The sequence below is a fragment of the Plectrocnemia conspersa genome, unplaced genomic scaffold (genome assembly GCF_051122295.1).
Source record: "Plectrocnemia conspersa isolate PC_06_02 unplaced genomic scaffold, ASM5112229v1 ptg000003l, whole genome shotgun sequence".
NCBI classification, from domain to species: domain Eukaryota; kingdom Metazoa; phylum Arthropoda; class Insecta; order Trichoptera; family Polycentropodidae; genus Plectrocnemia; species Plectrocnemia conspersa.
The window spans coordinates 248,674-269,338 of NW_028277167.1; the positions used below are offsets into that span (position 1 = coordinate 248,674).

The 20,665-nt window shown below is 32.5% G+C and overlaps 1 protein-coding gene across 3 annotated transcripts in view; it reads left to right on the forward strand.

Moving 5' to 3' along the window:
- LOC148236272 (hexosaminidase D-like) overlaps positions 1-20,665 on the forward strand; it is a 50,297-nt gene that overhangs the window by 9,022 nt on the left and 20,610 nt on the right. Inside the window, exon 1 of one of the 3 annotated variants that reach the window (XM_088183604.1) lies at positions 4,104-4,160. The exons of the other annotated variants lie outside the window; for them this stretch is intronic. The gene's annotated coding sequence lies outside the window, so the exon portion shown is untranslated. Of the gene's footprint in view, positions 1-4,103; positions 4,161-20,665 lie in introns of those variants that run through there. 3 annotated transcript variants of the gene reach the window in all.

Genomic DNA, 20,665 nt, shown 5'->3' on the forward strand with positions numbered 1-20,665 from the left:
GCATCTTGGTCACGTGGACAAGTTATAATACCACATGCTTATCGGGGACTTCGACAGACTCTTACTGACATCTTTGAATATTTTAGGGCACCAAAAGGGATTAATTGTATTTTTGATAGTATATTCTTCTAACAGATATCGTTATTATATTTTTTCATATAAAATTAAATAATTAATGGTACTTGATTTTGTTAAAAAAAAATCGTTTCGAATATCCTTATGTATTTTCGTAGATCGGTTTATATAAATGTCACAACATAACGAATTCTTATTTAGAATCGATGGCGACAAATTCTAGGTTAGTCACAGATGTGGTGCTCGTATTCTGAAGTATCATTTTTATGCCCTATGGCATTTTGCAAAAGCCGACAAAGATTTTGCGTAAATTGAATATTTACGACCGAAAAGTTTTCACTGATATTGTATTGGTGAGTGCCCACACAAACTTTATAATTATCAGTAATGTAATTTTAATAATATGACAATTTAAAAATTGCGATTATTTGGCACATTTTTCGATCGCGCGCAAATATGCCAGCTGTACGTGACAGCAGCCGCCGTGCGGACGTCATTCACGGCCGCCGTCCGGACGGCATACGAAATTTGTGGCAGTGTGGCCGCTACTCGGAAGTCGGTGACTTCGGCCGACTTCAGTTGAACTTCGGTTCGGATAACTTCCAGAGAGTGTAGGCAAGCATTAGAGTAGAAGCATCTAAATGCACGTTTTATCCTTTCGCAAGGCGTTTGCGACGGATACCTTTAATCTTTCTGGTTTATGGCGGGTACTTTGACTTTAACTACAAAAAAGTTTTCTCACGGTGGTGTCCCATTTAAATTAAATTGGAAGAATGTTTTGCTAGACGAACCCGAAAATGTCATTTTTTATGTCGAGGAAGTGAAAATTTTTCGGCGCTCTTCTATTAAATTATGCATTGGTTTTAATCTTTTGTTGTTCACGACAGCACGATCCTCTATTCACACAAACAAACATCAGTCAAACGATTTGAATTGAATTAATAATTAATAGTATATTATATAAATTAATAGTGCTAATTCGAAGTTGCGATTTTTCATCGTCTAGTCGCCGAGAAGCGGCTTTGTTGTTTAAAAAGTCAATCCCAGTCGAGCCTTCGACCGCACTTGGAGCGCAGGGGATAAAAACTGCAAACGCAACAGGTAAACGACCACAGCTACAGCTTTTTACCTTGGGAAGCAGCAAAGCGATTGCACAATTGTGCAGCCAAACGCGACACCCTGACCCGGAAAGTCCGGATCGCCAACTCACTTTTATGTTGTTCGATCATGTTACGTTTCCGGCCATAAAATACGTCAGTCACTCCTGGACCGTGGAGAATATAGGGCTTCCCGGATAATAATTTCTTAGATATATTGATTTTTTATACGGCAAAACCGAAAATTGCTTATCCCGGTCTTAGGGTCAGGGGTATTTATTTTTGATATAAGACAACTTATTTTATATACAATTAATATTGTTTAACGATTTGAAACCAATACAGTTTGATTGTTTATTGATTTTTGCCGTCGAGTTGGACCAAGTTGATGCGAAGAGGGAAGCAGTTGCTTCTTTGATTTAAGATCTGCCAATGTATGCTATGGATTCGATATTAGTCTGATCGATGAACCCTAAGAACTTTTTTATTATGGAAAATATACAAATATACCATTTATCGTATTGAATCCACATGTTTTCGAATATATCAAATGAAATGTTCCATAAAATAAATTAATATCCTAATTGTTTTTACGGTTCGTTGAAGACTTCGATAAATTTCTTTTAAATCCGTCCGTTCGACCGACGAAGTGTGAAAGGGGGGGGGAAAGTAATCGAGCGTCGAGTGATTACTTTCGCGGATCACTAGCGACAATCGCCCGCTTTGGCACATCCCCTTTTGATAAATAGACCTAATTATCTTTTTAACGATTAATAGGAAAAATGTTTGTACGGCAGAATATGAAACGGCGCCGAGGGTGTTCCTGATTAAAATTAAATTTTATCGCGAAACACTCTGAAAGTGTAAGTTCATTAGATTTAGCAAAGCTGCGAGAGAACGTCAGATTTCACGACGTATTTATTATGTGAAAACTTTGTTTATTCACACGCGGAAATATTTTTGTCCATATCCGTAAGATCTTTTCTCTCATTTTGCATGAATACCAAATTCTCAAAATCTTATATTTTACTACAAAATTCATATAAACTTAAGCAGCATCGGCAATGCCGTAATTAGGTATTCAAGCTGTTTTGAAATATGCTTTTTGCGACTGGGACATAGCAAGGACGTGATTTCAACTTTTTATAGAGGGAGGGGGTGGGGGGAGAAAGTTGGCCATTCGGTGGTCGCATATTTTCATTTCATTGAGATTCATAGTATTTCATTAAAAATATTTTTCTGTCCAAATTCAAGAGGGCGTCCCTGTTTAGAATAAATGTTGCCGTCACAGTGGAAAATATTAAGACTATTGCAATATTATGACTTGCAATAAATGAAACATACCGAATTTTGACCAATAGGAGGGCGCAAAAACAATTATCCCTTCTCAGAAGTCAAAAATTCACGTCAAAAGCAATAAAATTGCAGTAGGAACCACAGTTACGGCGCCGACACAAATTTATTGCTTTTGACGTGAATTTTTGACTTCTGAGAATATGTCTTTAGATGCTCAAACGAAAGATATATATATGAAAACCAAAATTTTGCCTATAATAATTCTACCAAAATATGAACTAACCTAGAAAAAATCTATTATAAATACTAAATTAAAATTCAGAAACATTACGACAAAAAACAGCATATTACAGCTACTAAAAAGTACATCAAAACCAAATTTTGATCAATATTATAAAAAAACGACATGAACACTTTATCTACCGGTCACACAAATTGGGGTCCTGAGGTTGCCGAACATTTAATATCGTGGACGCTAATTGGCGTTTTTTGGTTTAACGGTTCTACGTTAAATTAAATGTTTTATGTCAAAAAATATCTTGTCAATTATTACCACAGATTAACTTGCTCATAAAAAAAATACAATAGAACAATTTTTAAGGAAAGCATACATTTTTCTTTCAACTTTCAATTGGCCACAGCTGTATCTCCGTTTCTTTTAACAGAGTCACTTTGAGGGATGTACTACGTCAAGCCTAAAATAGTTTTATCATTGCAGTCCAAAGGCATCTATGTCATGCCCAATATATTTTCTATTTTCTAAAGCCATTTTAAATGATTTGACAATAAAATTTCATTAGTTACTCAGAAATATTTTTATCAATATATTACGGTAAATGATTTAGTAATTCCTAACCATTTTACCTGAAATTGTTTCTTTTAACAGAGTCACTTTGAAGTCTATTCATTTCGTCATGATTCATAAGTGAAAAAGATAACTTTGAGTGTACGCTCCACCGATTTTCTCTAAAGTATAAGGAACGGATATACGTTCGATATACTTATCATTACTCCTTTCTATATTTTAAACAAATTTAGAGAAATTAGAAATGTTACTATATTTTTTTGTTGAAATAGTGAAAATTATAGACTATCAAAATCAATCGTTATCATTCATTATAGCGATAACAATTTGAAGCACTGCGAGCATCGAAATAACAATTAAGTGGTTGGAACGTATATGACAACTTTCTCCAATGAAATACGAGATAAGCTTCAAAGTGACTCTGTTAAATGAAACAGAGTATAGTAAAAATATTTTCATCTCATATTTAAAAAAATCATATTAAGTTAATTAACGAACAAGAAATCAACTCTAGACATTTAAATAAAATTATTTTTTTATTATTTATAATAATTAATAAACATTTAATTATTTATTTTAATAATTTTTAATGAATATATTTAATAATCACTTGCATAATTCTTGCATGAAGGTCCAAAATTTCTAGCTACGCCACTGAAAGCGATGATGGGTGTCAACCCTACAATTAATTCGAAGCCCTCGTCGATTTTGACAGTGATTCATGGACGGTCAGGAAATTCGAAGGTGCACCGGAATCGACCGTTTGCAATTTAGACGGTGAGAAAAAACTAACGGATAGGTCCTGGTTCTCGTTTGTCCTCTCAGTTGCCCGTCGGCAGGCACGCCTGTCAAACGGCGGTGCGCGTCGACAACAGTTTTTGTAAAAGGTTTTTATCATAGTTATTTATTTTAGAGCGATTTTGATTTGTTCTACGAGTGCACAGTATTTTTGATAATTTAACAAAAGAATCATTAGTTTTTTTAAACTTTCTAATTCAAACATTACAGCTATTGAAATATTTTTCTAGGTCTATGTATATGTACTATATATCTATAATATTTTAAATTAATTTTAATTCAATTACTAATCCATTTATATATTTTTAAAACCATTTCTCTTTGAAATTATCTTTTAAGTTTTTATATTTTTCCTTCATACAACTTGATCTCTGCTTTTGAAAAATAAAAAAATACGACAATAAAATCTCATAATATTCGGCTTAATACCGTATTTTTGATTGACACAAATGATTTTTTTCTCTAAATAAAACATATAGGATTGCGCCTGATATTTTACAGTATGTAACATGATATTCAACAGAGCGAATCGACAAGTGTCCAGGGGTGCTAATCGCGCAACTGCAATCTATAAATATAAACGGGAAAATTGATAGTTTGGTAATAATATATATAACTTGTTTTTCCGGGTTACCTTAATCTTTGAAAGGTTATACCATAGATCGCGGGTCGACGGAGCCGTTAATCTTTAACGACTCTTAAATCTGCATAAAGTTATGTATTAACTTAATCGACCGCTTGCACAATACCGAACGTCGTCAAACGCAAAAATCGCGCAATTATCACTGCGTTTCGGCCGTGACGCGCACGCCATGTTCACGCTCGGTCGGTTTCGCGGTGCATCTGCGATACGTTAACAGTAATTATAACAACGCTGTTGCAGTTTATGATATGCGCTCTCGTGGTGACGGACAGTAGTGTTTGCACAGCGACCGAGGTCGGAACGTAGCCTCCGAAACGTCGAGCATAATATATACATATATACGTAGACCCGAAGCTGTCGAAATCTACTACGCTCACCGTTAAACCGACAGACGCTTTTTGAACGTTTTGCGGAAGTCGACCCTTTGTTTGTCCGACACAAAAGGTTAAAAGGTATTGTGCCCGTTCCTATCTATCCCCGACTAAACGCGACCTAATTAAATAGCTCTCGCATCGGATCGCCTTATCCGAGTGTCGTTCGTAATTACGCTATCTGCCTGTTAACCCGACCGTGAGCTAACGCGTAATTTGGTCGATTAGCGTCTTTTGCCGGCTCTGCACTTCCCTCTGATATGTTTTGCCAATTTTATATATCTACATAAACGAGAATTGCCCATTTTAGATTCTACTCTACCGGAACACAATCTGCTCTTGATAAATAAGTAAATTATCTGAACTTATAAATAATATCCGTAGATTAAGCTCGTAAAGTCTTTTACGGTATTAGTTTGCGGTCAGATTAATTTCAACGTCATAAACCACATTTAGGGCGTTCGTCTTATGTCTGCCGCACGATACATATCACATATTATGTATAATATTAAATTTAATTCTGAAACTTACGTCCTTACCAAACTTTGTTCGAAATATTAGTACACCGCTATAAATCCCAGGTGATTGTCGGCAATATTTGAAACAACCCATTGAGGTTTTACATTGTATGTTGTTAATAGTATAATTTTCTGGGATATTGTACAAAGAACTCGGGCTCCAGTTTATAGTTAACGATGTGGTTTTACTAGAGATAAATCTATCACGCATCTTCTAACCGTACACTCTATTTTATATACACGGATTTTGAAAAGGCGTTTGATAAAGTCAATCACGATTTATTTGTAAAAATATCCAATTTTTAGATCGATATTATACCGAGCAGCAATGAAATAAAAATAGCAATGGACTCAAGTTGAATCCTTGCAGTACTCTATATTTTGAAAAGGCGTTTGATAAAGTTAATCACGATTTATTTGTAAAAAAATATCCGATTTTCAGAACGATATAAGGAATCAACTTGGGTCCATTGCTGTTTCTATTGCTTATTTATGACATAGAAACAGTAATGGATTGATCATTTTTTATTATCTCGCTCTCCTGTTGGGTAATATTCGGTTTAGATATGCTTTTTTTATTCAATTTTCACTTATTGTAAGTCATAATATTGCTATAAAAATATGAACTTTAAATAATTAAGCGTTTCCACTGCAAGGGCGCCAACACTATTTTATTGCTTTTGACGTGAATTTTTGACTTCTGAGAAGGAATATTTTTTGCGCTCTCCTATAGGTCAAAATTTGGTTTAGATATGCTTCCTTTATTCGAATCTCACTTATTATCTTACATATAATTGCTCTAAGCCGTCACTGTCGCTTCCGGACGCGCATAATTTTAAATGAAAAATTCTCTGTTCAATTCTCTACTCTGTAAATTGTATCGATTTGTATGAACGGTGTATAATAATACACGTAAACAAAGGAAATATATTTAATTATAATAATAAATAATAATAAAAATTTGAATTTTGAATTTGATTGAGTTTCGAACCGCCGATAATGCGTTCTGTTGTTTCGACCAATGAAAAATAAGCATTCAAATATAAAACAAGATGGCCGACAGAACCATGACAACAGTTTTAAATAATTATTATTTAACAATAAAATTTTGCTACGCGACCAATTTTCATTAATTCGTCATTTAACTGAATATAAATAATCGGATTACAAATTAATTAGGTGTGTTATAACTATGAAAATTAAATATATACATAATGTGTTGAGGATTACAAGTATACATTGATTAAACTAGATAAACAATCATAAAACAATCTTCGTAATGAAATCTTCAATTTTTGAATTCCCAGCGACGGGCACCGAGGCCGAAAAGTGAGTTTTTCCTTTTATAAATAATCGGAATGCAAATTAACAAAGTGTTATAACTATGAAAATTAAATATACACATAATGTGTTTAGAATAAGAATAATACATTGATTAAAATAGATAAACGATAATAAAACAGTCTTCGTAATGAAATCTTCAAATTTTGAATTCCCGTCGCCGGGCTCCGAGGCCGAAAAGTGAGTTTTTCCTTTTATATTACATAAACGTTATCATTGCTTCTGATTTAATGCACATATGCATAAGATTTTAAGAATTGCAAATAAACCAGGTATGTTTTAAACGTGAACGTGTAATATATCCTTAGTATGTATGAGGATTGAAAGTTAATGTCGATCAAATCGGCGCTGTCGCAGTGGGGATGTTATATTTATCAGCCAACTGACAGCTTATAAATGTGTAGTTTCTTGAATGTTATCTAATAAACGACATTTTACAATGATTATAAATATGTGATTGCATACCTGGAATAATCGATAGCCAAAATATCTAAGAGTGGGTTATTTTTAATTCTGATGTGGCAAAATATGTGTGTATACGTCATGGTTTTTATTCAATTTTTGTTCTGTGCCATCGTTCCTCTTTCGGAATAGCCAAATTCAAGATATTCGGGTTGAGTTTATTTATTTAAAGACCAGTATCAAAGAGCGTTGAAATAATTTTTCAACACAATAACCGTTTAAAGTTTAGCTATAAAACGCGATTAAAAGTTAGAATCCAATATCGCAATTATAGCTTAAAGTCGGTATTAACTGTAATAACGCGCGTAATTAAGTCTCGAATATGGGATAATTATTTTTAAGTGGCCGATTCAGATAAATAATTCGCTTCGACGATCCAACTGTGCAGATTTATTCGCTAAACCTATTAAATATTTCAATACGAGACGCTTCTGATCGATTTGGTGCGATGGACCATTAAATATGCAGCGCATTACGCCGTTTTACCAGCGCCACCGTGAAATATGCAAAATACAAACCCAGATCGAAAGATACGCGTGTCAGAAAATCAACGCTAAAAACCGTCGTCAGTCTTAACTTTTTCCAAGATGAAAAGAATATAAAAGTAGCACTTTCGATAAAATGCGTAAGAACCGCTTATACATAATTTAAAGTTTAAAATATGTAGCGTCTGATTGTCATTTAGTTATTTGAGATTTAAAAAACTACGTTATTAAGACAGTTTTTGACAATTTAATTGTATTCAGCTATCGGTCGAAATTGTCCAAAGATGACGAGCTTGTTCTCAATTACGACATCCGGAAGTCGATTTATTTTTTCCGATAGTTCTTGCGAGTTTATTAGTGGATAATAGTAATTTTATTAGAATTATCCGCTCAAGTTTCCGGCATGCGATTTTTGTCAATTTCGATCGAGATCGAAGAGATTCGTCTTCCGCTCGGATAGTTTTCCAAGATTTTTCCCAGTCGATAGAGTTGTTTGCGTCAGTAACGACGACCGAGAACGGGCTTTATTACATTCCCCGTATTTTATTACTTTTTTTTAGGTAAACATCTCTTTTATTTTCGAGATTAGAACGAGACGGTTAGACCTATGGTATCTCGCTAGTATTAGCAGTACACCTAAAGCGTTCGCAGGATTAAATTAAATTGATAAAATTCTACTAAAAATATATAGCAGAGGGATCATTTTAGAATGCCTCTCCCGCCTTATTCGTATTCGGGGAAGAAATTAATCCGATCGATTCTTCCGGCAAGAATTTAATTTCCAATTATAAATTACGCTAAACGATGTACACTCGCTTCGTTACGGGTAAATTGGAATTAAATACGATACGCCCGGGTATTTTAATTACTGCGCGTAATTCGTGCCACCTTTTTAATCTCAGGTAAAATAAAAAATATGCAGAATAAATTTAATATTATTTTCAGCGCCGTACACAACTCTGGAGTACGATGCAAGTACATTATAATCTAAATCTTAGAATATTGTAAAATATATCTAACGATAAAAATCATTTAATTTCATCTAGATTATTTGGCAGTCCTATTCCACCCCCACCGGCAGAAAAGTTTGTGCCGCACAGCTCATAGCAGTGGTTGTAGCAATCATTTTTGAACTGCTGCCGAATTTATTAGTCAATTTAAGAAGCTTCACTGCTAAATAAGCTATGACGGTCTTATAAAATACGACAATGATCAATTCGTCAGTTTTTTTGCTAATGAAACACAATATCTTCGATACTATGAACACTTTTGGGGCTCGCTCTTTTAGACAAACTTAAAATATTTTGTGCTGTATTTGCACAACACTGCTATCAGGCGGTAATATTGAATCGGGTGTAATATGTCGTGATGTGCTAGCGACTATCGCGCCTTCTCGCTTGCCTCTCTCTTTGTGACTAAGTGTCACATCTTCTATATTTCTGGTTTGAGACATCTCTAACGAATCTCAGATGAGGTTGTTGGTGGGCAGTAATTGCATTACTTCTTGAACACACCCACGAAATGCGATTATGCATTAAAAGTAAAACGGCTAGATCGTTCCGGCGATCGTTAACAAATAGGTATAAATACAATAGTATTTTGCGCAGGGTAGAACGCGTTTTTTCGGTACTTATTGGTGCTTGCGAGTGATTTGCTGATAGGTGGTTCGTGAAATATTAACAAGTGTTAACGTAATTATTTAGTTCAGAGATATTAGTTTCGAAAAAAGTTGTTTGAAATGGTCGTTAGAATGACGTTTAAAATAATTTTGCAGCTGGTTAAAATCTCCAAAATGCAAATAGCAGATTAAGGCTTTTCTTTTCTATCAGACGTAAATCCACATTGAATATATATTTCGTGGTACTCTATTTTCATGACAATTATGATGGGCTCCAAATTTTGTGACTACAAAACGTGAATAAGTCAAAGACTATATTATAAAATTTATAATATTAATGCGAGTTTATTTTTTTTTAATAGGACCCCCTCTCGGTATGGAATTTCAAAGCTACACTGATTAGTATTAAACGCTTTTCATTCAACTTAGATGCGAGCTAGCGTTGGTCAGAACAATGAGCACTCCATGAATAACTCTCTATATATTCAAATGATTATTTTCTATAATAAGTTTTTCATTCAACTGATGGTTAGGTGCGACCGAGCGTAAGCCAAAACAGTGAACACCCCATTAATAACACATGTATAGTATATGAATATATATATATATATATATATATATATTTTTTTATCTATTCCGAATTTTAGCATTTATTGCTAAATATTAAAAAACACGTGTCTTTAAATTTACTATCCATATAAACAAGCTGATTACTGAAAAAAATAAACTTTTAATACTTTTAATACGCAAATCCAGAGTAACGGTAGAAAACTCACTATATTTTTTAATTCACATACATATATTTAATAAAATGCTTACAATAAATGCGCATTTTATTTTATATATTGTACTTTATTTTATTGCAATAAACTCAAATTTAACATTATTTCAAAACATACAAAACTATTCCAGAATTTTTATAAGCGGTCACACATTTAAGTACTGACCAGCGTTTACGGCCAATGCTGCTTAACTTCGGTCGTAAACGCTAATGCGCAGCTTATATATTTTAATGCACACTACAAATAAAACGTTGCTCACTTTATGCATTTATTCAATGCTTATTTATTTTTATTGTAATGCACAAAAAAATCATTTTATGGAACGACGTATTTATTTAAATGTACATATCTCTTAAAATAATAAAACACTTTTATTAAAACGAGGCCTCGCACTAGTGATATAGATATTTTGATTGCGTGCATATGACTCAATATAAACGAGTGACAGTTGTAAAATATATTTTTAATAGAATATTCATTTTTGTACCTTAAAAGTTTTAAACGTCGTACGAAATAATGTCCGGTTTCGGTGGTATGTAATATATATTTTGCCAAAATATAATATGCACCGAAATCAGAATGCGTATAGCAACTGTGAGTACCCAGTAGAGTTCAGATCGATACTATGCAACAGTTGGATACAAATTTAAATAATTTACGGAAACGCAAGCGCGCGTAATTAGTCGGCACCCAAAAACAGAGCTTTAAAATCTCATGTAAAATATCGGTTTTTGTCTAGTGCGCGTATTGTTTTACGCCAACAACATTAATGAAATCTAACCCTTTCGGTGATGCTCGAATTGCGTGTCATAAACGATTCGACCGAACTATTCGAACGACAATTTTTTTAACGGTTGCCATAGCATATTTTGTGTCTCTTTTCCGATAATACGCCGGTGGCATGTGTAATTTCCTCTAGGAAAAAACACGATACGCGTCAAGTAACCAGGTCGAACCGGGTGGTCAATAAGAAATTAGTATTTCGAAACCTTTTAACGAATCGCCTTTGCGTCGAGTCACGCTTTTAAATGTCGCCATTGTGATTTTTTTGTGCTTGTCTGCAAAAATCGCCGAGTCAGGGTGGAGAAATATGGAATACGTACACAAGCGGAGTAAAAAGGAAGGAACGGGTTTCAAAAGGAAGGGCTGGCGATTGTTACGACTGTCGGTGGAAGAAAATTCAGCCTAGACGAAAGAAAGTCGCAGCGATAATCGTCTCTGGCGGTGGAAATGGACTCGGTAAATCGATTGCCGCTTAACGCTGTTAAGAGGGAAATTGATTAAATCAATTAGTCATCTGTTGATTTTACTACGAGTACATATAGTGTATTTATTTATCAGCTGCGAGCTTTAGAGTGCTTTAGTCGCGATCGCGTCCCGCTTTCTTTCGCCGTGGCCATGTAGTCAGAGTTTAAGAACGCTCCTCTTTCGCTCGCACGAAAAAATAAATATATTAATAATATAGTTATATAATTACGACACATTGGTTTTGATGTGATATACATTACTTGGGACGTCGTTTTAGCAAAAGTTGGCTAGTTAGTTGCCGTATTTTAATATTTCGTATTTCATTAAATTTCATGCATTTTTCTGGACAAATTCAAGAAGGTTCATATATAGAATCCACTGTAAAATTTAGTGCATATTAAGGCTTTATAAAAATATTACGACTTACAACAAGTGATAATTTAAAGAAGCATATCTATACTCTATTTGCGTTAATACAGTCAGTTCGAGAGCTATCCGTTTCCTCATCTTATATATAATTGTTCTAAGCCGTCGTCGCTTCCGGACGCGCATAACTTTAAACGAAACATTCTCCGTTCAATTATCTACTCTGTAAATCGTATCGCTTTGTATTAACAGTGTGTAACAATACACGTAAACAAAGGAAATATATTTAATTATAATAATAAATAATAATAAAAATTAAAATTGAATTTGTTCCGATTGATTTTCGAGCCGCCGGTAATGCGTTCTGTTGTTTCGACCAATCAAAAATAAGCATTCAAATATTCAAATAGCGTCGACCAATGAAAAATAAGCATTCAAATTCAAATAGATAGTACCGTGACAACACTTTTAAATAATTATTATTTAATAATAAAATTTTGCTACGCGACAATAATTTTCATTAATTCGTCATTTGACTGAATAAAAATGAAATATATACATAATGCGTTGAGGATTAGAAGAATACATTGATTAAACTAGATAAACAATCATAAAATAATCTTCGTAATGAAATTTTCAAATTTTGAATTCCCGGCGACGGGCTCCGAGGCCTAAAAGTGAGTTTTTGCTTTTATAAATAATCGGATTGCAAATTAACTAGGTGTGTTATAACTATGAAAATTAAATATATACATAATGTGTTGAGGATAAGAAGAATACATTGATTAAATTAGATAAACGATCATAAAACAATATTTGTAATGAAATCTTCAAATTTTGAAATCCCGTCGCCGGGCTCCGAGGCCGAAAAGTGAGTTTTACTTTTATATTACATTAACATCATCATTGCTTTCCGATTTAATACATATATAAGTTAGATTTTAAGAATTTTAAATTAACCAGTTATGTTTTAAACATGAACGTGTAATATATCCTTAGTATGTGAGGATTGAAAGTTAATGTCGATCAAATCGGCGCTGCCGGACAGCTTATAAATGTGTAGTTTCTTGGATGTTATCTAATAAACGACATTTTACAATGATTATAAATATGTGATTGCATACCTGGAATAATCGATAGCCAAAATATCTAAGAGTGGGTTATTTTTAATTCCGATGTGGCAAAATATGTACAATTTTTGTTCTGTGCCATCATTCCTCTTTCTGAATAGCCAAATTTAAGATATTCAGTTACATCAAACTTATGTAGTATGTTCTTTATAAAAAGATAATACTTGCTGACAGTGACTTCAATGTGAGAAGATTAACTCTTTGTTTATATATACCAATTCTACGTTGTAGCCATTTAGGTCATCAAATTGTTCCATCATTGCTTCTGAAAAGTAATTAAAAAACAATAAGACTCCTATCAAGAGTAAACATTGAACACATTATTACTACTAATATAATCCATAAATTAAATTTAAACGACAACCAAAGAACACAATTGATGGATGTACTGTAGAGAATTAAACACGTAGATTGGCATCTTTTCATCTTCTACAAAATTGTTACAATATGTCATATATTTTTTATTATTACTAGCATTGTAATATGTTTAATTAACTTCGGTATGTATACCTTTAATTGCCAAATCACCGCTGTTTGTCTTTTAATATTAGATCCTGGAAAGTCAATAGTAATTTTGTTAGAATAACCGTGTTATATTATTCATTTATAACTAAACACTTACTGGCACACCCGCAATTTATAGTTTCGTCTATAATTTCAAATGCTGCATCACTTGAATCATCTTCAATTGTCACTTTGTAACAAAAATGCCGCGATTATAACATATTTCTTGCCAGATGTGACAGAAGAACTGTCAAAGCAAATTTGGGAAGTCCCGCGCTTGAGAACGAACTAAATTGATTTTAACGAGCGAAATTTATTTTAACGATTTAAATTGTATAAAATTTATTAAAATATGTATAAAAATCATCATATACAAAAAAAAATGTTTTTTAAAATATTTTTTTAGTTTATAGATTTAAAATATAATATAAATAATGTGGATATTTATTAACTTCTCTATACAGAAAAAATATGTACCTAAATTTTGGCGAACTTTGGCAATTTAAAGTTTTAGTTTTTAGAGAATTTTTAAAACTTTGCTTTAAAAAATATTTTAAACAAAAAGGGGCAAAGTTTCAAAATAAGTACTATTCATTACCAACCAACTACTAAGCGCACAGTATTGCAAAAATCCATCTTACTGACGCCTTTGAAACTAAACTACACAAAAATGTATAACACTAATTTAAATATTTTTTAAATTAAAAGTTTCAGAATAAAATTTCAAGATTTATTCAAAATATTTTTTTCAACATTAAAAATATTTTTTATTTTATTATGGATTTTAAATATTAATAATTTATTATAGATTTTAAATATCATTAGTTTTTTATTAATTTTAAATATAGTGAAAACTTTTTACACTCATTAATTATTAAAATATATAATGCTGCGCAGAAAAACAGTTACTTTAAAAAATATGTAAATCAAAATATTTTTTAATCAAAAAAGACAAAAGTTTCAAAATTATTAATATGTTTAACGCACACTTTTGGTCTAAAGAAACAGATTAGGTGCTTGATATTTTTAGTTTATTGTTTCTTTCTAATTAGTAAATGTAATTAAAAACTGACTTTTATATTTACACATAAAACATAGAAATATTTTTTAAATTATAAAGTAACTTATGATGTCACCAAAAAACTTTTTTATTACGAAAATTTAAATTTATGATAAAATTGTGTTATGCAGCGTTAAAACTGGCACACAAACACCTAAAATACGCTAAAACACAATCAATGACTTATAATCACTCGCATTGCACCAACTATATATGATCGATTGTGTTGTTGCGTTAGTAAGGTGTAACAAAATATTTTTTCATATCAGTAATATTTTTGAGCGGATGTGTAGCCGATGCTATTTATTATTATTATTTATTAAACTGTAAACCTACTTTTAAATGATACAAAATGTTACGTTTCAATAATATTTTTTATGTTGAAAACATTTTGATATTTTTTGTTTTATTAATATTTAGTAAAGTTACAAACCTATTTTAAAAAATAATACAACGAAATCTCTTTGTAACGAATACCGAAATAACAAAACTCCCAGTATAACGAATCTTTAATTTGTCCCCGAAAAACTTGCATACAAAATGTTTTCATTATAACGAAAACTAATCTCAGTATAACGAAATATTTTGATCCGAATTTAAGAATGACGTTGCAACTTTACACAATATTTCTCCACATTCAGTTCGTCCTTGACTTGGTGTGTGACAGATGTGTTCAAAAGCAACATTTACAGGTGTTTCGCTGACCCTCAAACTTTTTTTATAAAACATTTTTTTCACAAATTTTATTGTGTTTCATACAGTATCCTTAAAAATGGACAAAAAACTATTTGTCAACCTTATAAGAGGTTATTTTGATGTTGTAGTAATATGGTATTAAAAAATAAAATATATCATCTTCCTTACATTCAATATAACGAATTTTCAGTATACTGAAAGTTATTCATTGGTTCCGTGAGCTTCGCTATATTGGGAGTTCACTGAACAATTTTTATTTTTTTATTATCTAGCTGACTTTTAAACCTATTCATAAATGATATACAATATTTAGATTTATCGTTAAATAATTTTTAAATCTAACGTTAAATAATATAAAATGTTTTCTTCTGGAATTATTTAGTCAGGTTGTAAACCTACTTTCAAATGAATTAAAAATGGTAAGTAGTTTTTTATAGTTGAACCATTTTTTTAGCATTGAAAATCATAAATAATAATGTCCAATTTGAACCATTAAATTTTAAAAAATATTTAAAAAATCTGAACGAAGCAAAAATTATATTTAAAACCCAAAAAGTTGAGGGTCCGGTATACGCACACTCGCTAGCTTCGGTACCTCACGATAGTGAGGTACCGACAGCTAGTTATTCATAATTGAGATAGAGATGGCAAGTTTAGGTTTACGCCCGAGAGATGAAAATGTGCCTTATCAAAGAAGCTTTGAAAAATTAGCATCAACTTCCTGCTGCATTAACACATAATCTGCGTAAATTATTCGCTGTCCGTGGTTTCTGGGCTTCAGTTCTTGTATTATCTGATTTTTATACGGGTGTAATTGTTAATCCAGATGCAAAATGCGCCAAAGGGAGCCATAAAAATAGCATAAAAGCTACGAACGCCGACGAATCGAATATTCCGGATCTTCGGCCACGCTTTAAATTTTAGCAGCAATATTCTGCGCCACGATGATGCACAGGCCTAACTCTATTTTCAACGCTTCTAGTGTCTTAAAACTGTTTTACTTAGTATGACGATAAAATTGACCATAATCTTCCCGTTAATTTCGATACACAGTTCGTACAAAATTGTAATTTCTGTAGAATAATAGTTTTTTTTACGCGTTGAGCGTTAATATTTGACACTTTGAGCACGCGTGATTATTGACAGCTATCTGCTTCCATACTTACATGCATATACGTAGTTAAAACGATATTTTTTGAAATCGCCACTTGTATATTACACATAACTTTTCGATAACGATTGTTGCCTTCATTTCAACGGCAATTCCCTCGTATGTCGCTACTGACTTATATACGCTTCGACTCTTCAGGGTTATGTGACAAGTATGACATTTCAAAAAATATATACCATATGAAAATGCGGAACCTTTAAAGAAGTTCGCCGTTAAAGCTTCAAATGCCGCGTTGCGTAATCGATAATTTGATTTATCGCATTTTTTTCAGTTAGCCTAAAAGGCTTTCCTTAAAAAGTTAATTAATCGATAGTGTTGCGTAACACTTTTTTTCGTATTGTATACTTTTTAGACCCTTATCGCCGAATTTATAGCGGCAGTTAAGTTCCACATAAATTAAAGCGGTTAATTAATTTAATTGCGGACGCTAAACGACTGAAAAACGTCGCTCGCACAATAAACTCATTTTTATGGCGGCCGAATATTTTTATCGCGTTGATGGCTAATTTTAATTTACCATAAAATTCAATCGATTGAATCGACTATTAATTTTTTAAAATACAGGTTTTAAAATAAAGAGTATATCAAATTAAAAAAAATATTTGTATTATCTACATTGTGTAAATTAACACGAAAAGTTATTTTTTTTTCAGTTAAACATATTGAAAATATACGTCGGATAATAACGACAATATGTTTTGCTCTACCCACATTCTTTTTTATAACCGGAAATTGCTGTTTTTATGTAACTGTTAAGCAACCATGTGTTATATTCCTCCATCTTTTCAACATTTTCAACTAGAAAATGAAACTATCTACGCAATGTGGACAATGCCAATTTAAACTTATACGAATATAAGCTATATATGCGAGTCACTAAAAAGAATAGATAATATGCACACAGTTTGAGAAACAATGAATGCGTTGACTTTGACGCAATTTGTTTTGAAACTATGTATACGTACGTATTAAACACACCATTCTGAGCTTTTATAGATACGCGCTTATACTGTTATGCGTGGCGCTCTTTATTTCGCGATTTGCATCCACATTTTGCGCTTCACGTGCAAAACTATGATATAGTTTTTTTATATAAGTAGAACTGAATTTAACCAGAAAAATGCATTTCTGGCCAACTTTTACTCCCTTCTGGAAAAAGCTGAAATTACGTCGCTGGACCGAAAAGATGCTCTAGAAATTTTATGCGATAGTTAATTATCTTAGGTTTTTTGAGGCTTAAGTCACTTTGCAGCAAAAAATAGACGCCGGAGAGCTAGTTGCAATTTATTTAATATATAAAATAGAATGAACTTTTCTTCAAGCGCTGGTGGAAAAGCTGGCGGAGGGATGATATTCAGTGGATGGTCCTCTGAGGTCTCGCTAATCTGTCGATCCTTGGAGACCGGCCTTAAGTATCGTAGGTTGGGAAGCTCTCATATGAATCAAAACCATACAGAGATCATTCAACTAATTGTTGCACGAAATATGTAGACGCATCTAGAGAGGGAAATTTGCTTGATGTCCATCGAAGGTCGAACCATGCAACGAGCAACTTTTTGTCGCCCGATGGCGTTTTGTTTGCGCCACCGTTATGCACTAAAATAAATATTTTTTCTCCTCATTTCAAGGGTAATTACAACGTGTTGTTTACTTGTTCCTTTATGTCTAAAGGATCGTTTTTCTCTGGACATAACAAGGGCTATTGTGGTGGTCACTTCAGTTACAGTCTTTTCTCATAATACACTATTGTCACATTTATTCTTATAATTATCATGGTTATGGTGATTTACTGCATGAGTTTAGTAAGTAGAACCCCTACAATTTATTTAAATTAACATGAAATAAATCGCGCCACTAGATGTAGTAGAGTGTTATATTTTTGCAGAAACTAGGTAGGTTTTTAATAGTTCAATGCTGAAAGCTATACCAGAATTTGGGTGGAGCTTCTTATTATTAATCATTAACATTACTGTTGTTATACTATAATTTTATTGAAAAATGTAAAGCTCATTGTGATTTATGATACCTTGCAGCGATTTTTTTAAACTAGAAAATAAAAATAATATTTCACTTTGTGGATCGTTAGCTGCCCGGAGAATTTTTAATAAGTAATGATATTATTGCGGTTATAATTTGTCTCATTAATAATAACTTAATCACATAAGAGTTGTTAATTATCGACATTAATCAATAAAATTGAGTCACTATAAAAAATGGTTACGTATCGACCCCAAAACACTTCAGTGTTAAAATCGTCAAAAATAAACGAACATTAATTAAATTAAGTTTCAGACATCTTAGTTAAGATTAAGGTTGCCTTGTGAGTTTGAATTACGTTCTTCGACCCTAATATATTATTAGGCTAAGCTCATGCACCCTCGCCGTTTCAAAGTTACGGTCGGAAAAGTTTTCACATACGAAAAACGAGCGTTTAATTAATATGCTGCAATCAAGGCTGCTCTAAACCGATGTGTTTTTTTAGACTTGTATGTGCAAATATTTTTTTGCAGTTGATCGTGTCGCATAATGAGAAATTAATCGCTTACCACGCGAATCGACGAACAATGAAGTTTTGAGGTGCCTCGACCATTGTTGTTCGTTAGGAAGTTGCGGCAAGCGGGGGTAGAAAGGGGTGCGCTTTTAGATATTTTTTCTCCGGCCGAAGGGTTGCAGATTTTCTAATTGCGGGGAGCTTTTTGAAAAACGAGTGCTTTCACGAGAACGCTTCATTACGGTCTCGTTTTCAGCACGTTTTCCCGTTTTGTTCACTTAAAAAACTACATTCCATTATAAATAAAATTCACGGTTTAGATTACAATTTATGATACTTTAAAAATATCATAAGTTTAAATCGTAATACAAAAATTTAATTTTCGGAAGCGAGGACGGATAGACTATAGAGAAATAACGCTGTAACTGTTCACCAAATAAAGTACTTATAGTAAACGATTTCAATCAAATTATATTTAGCTCAGTAATGAACAACTCTGATTGCTCACTTTGTTCCCTACACGTAATGCGCATACACAGTGCGCGTCTCTTGAACAAACCCATGCAAATCAATAAAATTATAGTCACAGCTACTGCGATACATATCCATAATATTATGGAATTTTTAATAAACGCCATCATCATTTATTTACATCGAACGTGGCGTGTTTAGACACTCCAATAAATCAACCCTCGTAAATGACTACATCGTTTTTGACGGGATTGAACAACGCGATATAAAGAGGAGTGACATAGTTAACCTGTCGATATAAACAACGTTGATGTTAAATCGATAAAGAAACAAAATATGTTCGAATTGTACTGAAACTAAGATTGATCTCGAGCAGAAATTATGCATCTGAATCTCGGCTTGAAATCTGGTGAATATTGCTATTTATTATCAACGGCAAAAACTGTGCTCGGGTTTTCCCGAAAAGAAATTTGTCCAAATGTTAACCTTAATTTTTTTTTTTAAAAATGTTAAAAATATATTTTTGTCCGAAATAATCAGTGTCTTGAAATATCGGTGTCCGGAATATTCAATATCCTCAAAAATCATTGTCCGGAAAGTTTCTGTCCGCAAAATTCGTGTCCGGAAAAATCACCGAACCACAAAAATATTATCTAGCGTGTAAAGTTTTCCAAATCAGATTACATATTTCATTGTTTTTTTTTTGCAAATAACGTGTATATATGTTACAGTAGCTTATATTTTTAATATTATAGATATAATTTCACTAATTAGGCTAGTTAAAATGTATCAAACAATTTATTTATAATTACACTAGTCAATATTAGTGAAACATTTTGCCATTCAAAATATAATTTAACTAATTAACGCTAGTGAAATTATATGCTGCTCATAACTATCGTTGAAACGCGATTTGACAGTTGCGAAACATCCATTTGTTGCTCAAGCCAAAACCAAAACCTAACCTAAAAAATAAACAAAAATCAAACTTGACCTAATGAAAGTTCTAAAATTTACTATAACTTTAGGGTATGAAATTAAATATGTTAACGCCTCAAATAAAAAATAATTGCAAAAAAAAACACATTCCGAAAATCGTTAATGCAAAAGGAAAAATGACGATGGTGGTTTTTACGCTGGAGAGACGCATTGTCTATTGATTAATTATTACACTAAAGGTTAGTTTTTCTGGACAATACGAGCGGTTAAGCGTGCAAAATGTGACGTCTGTTAAGTT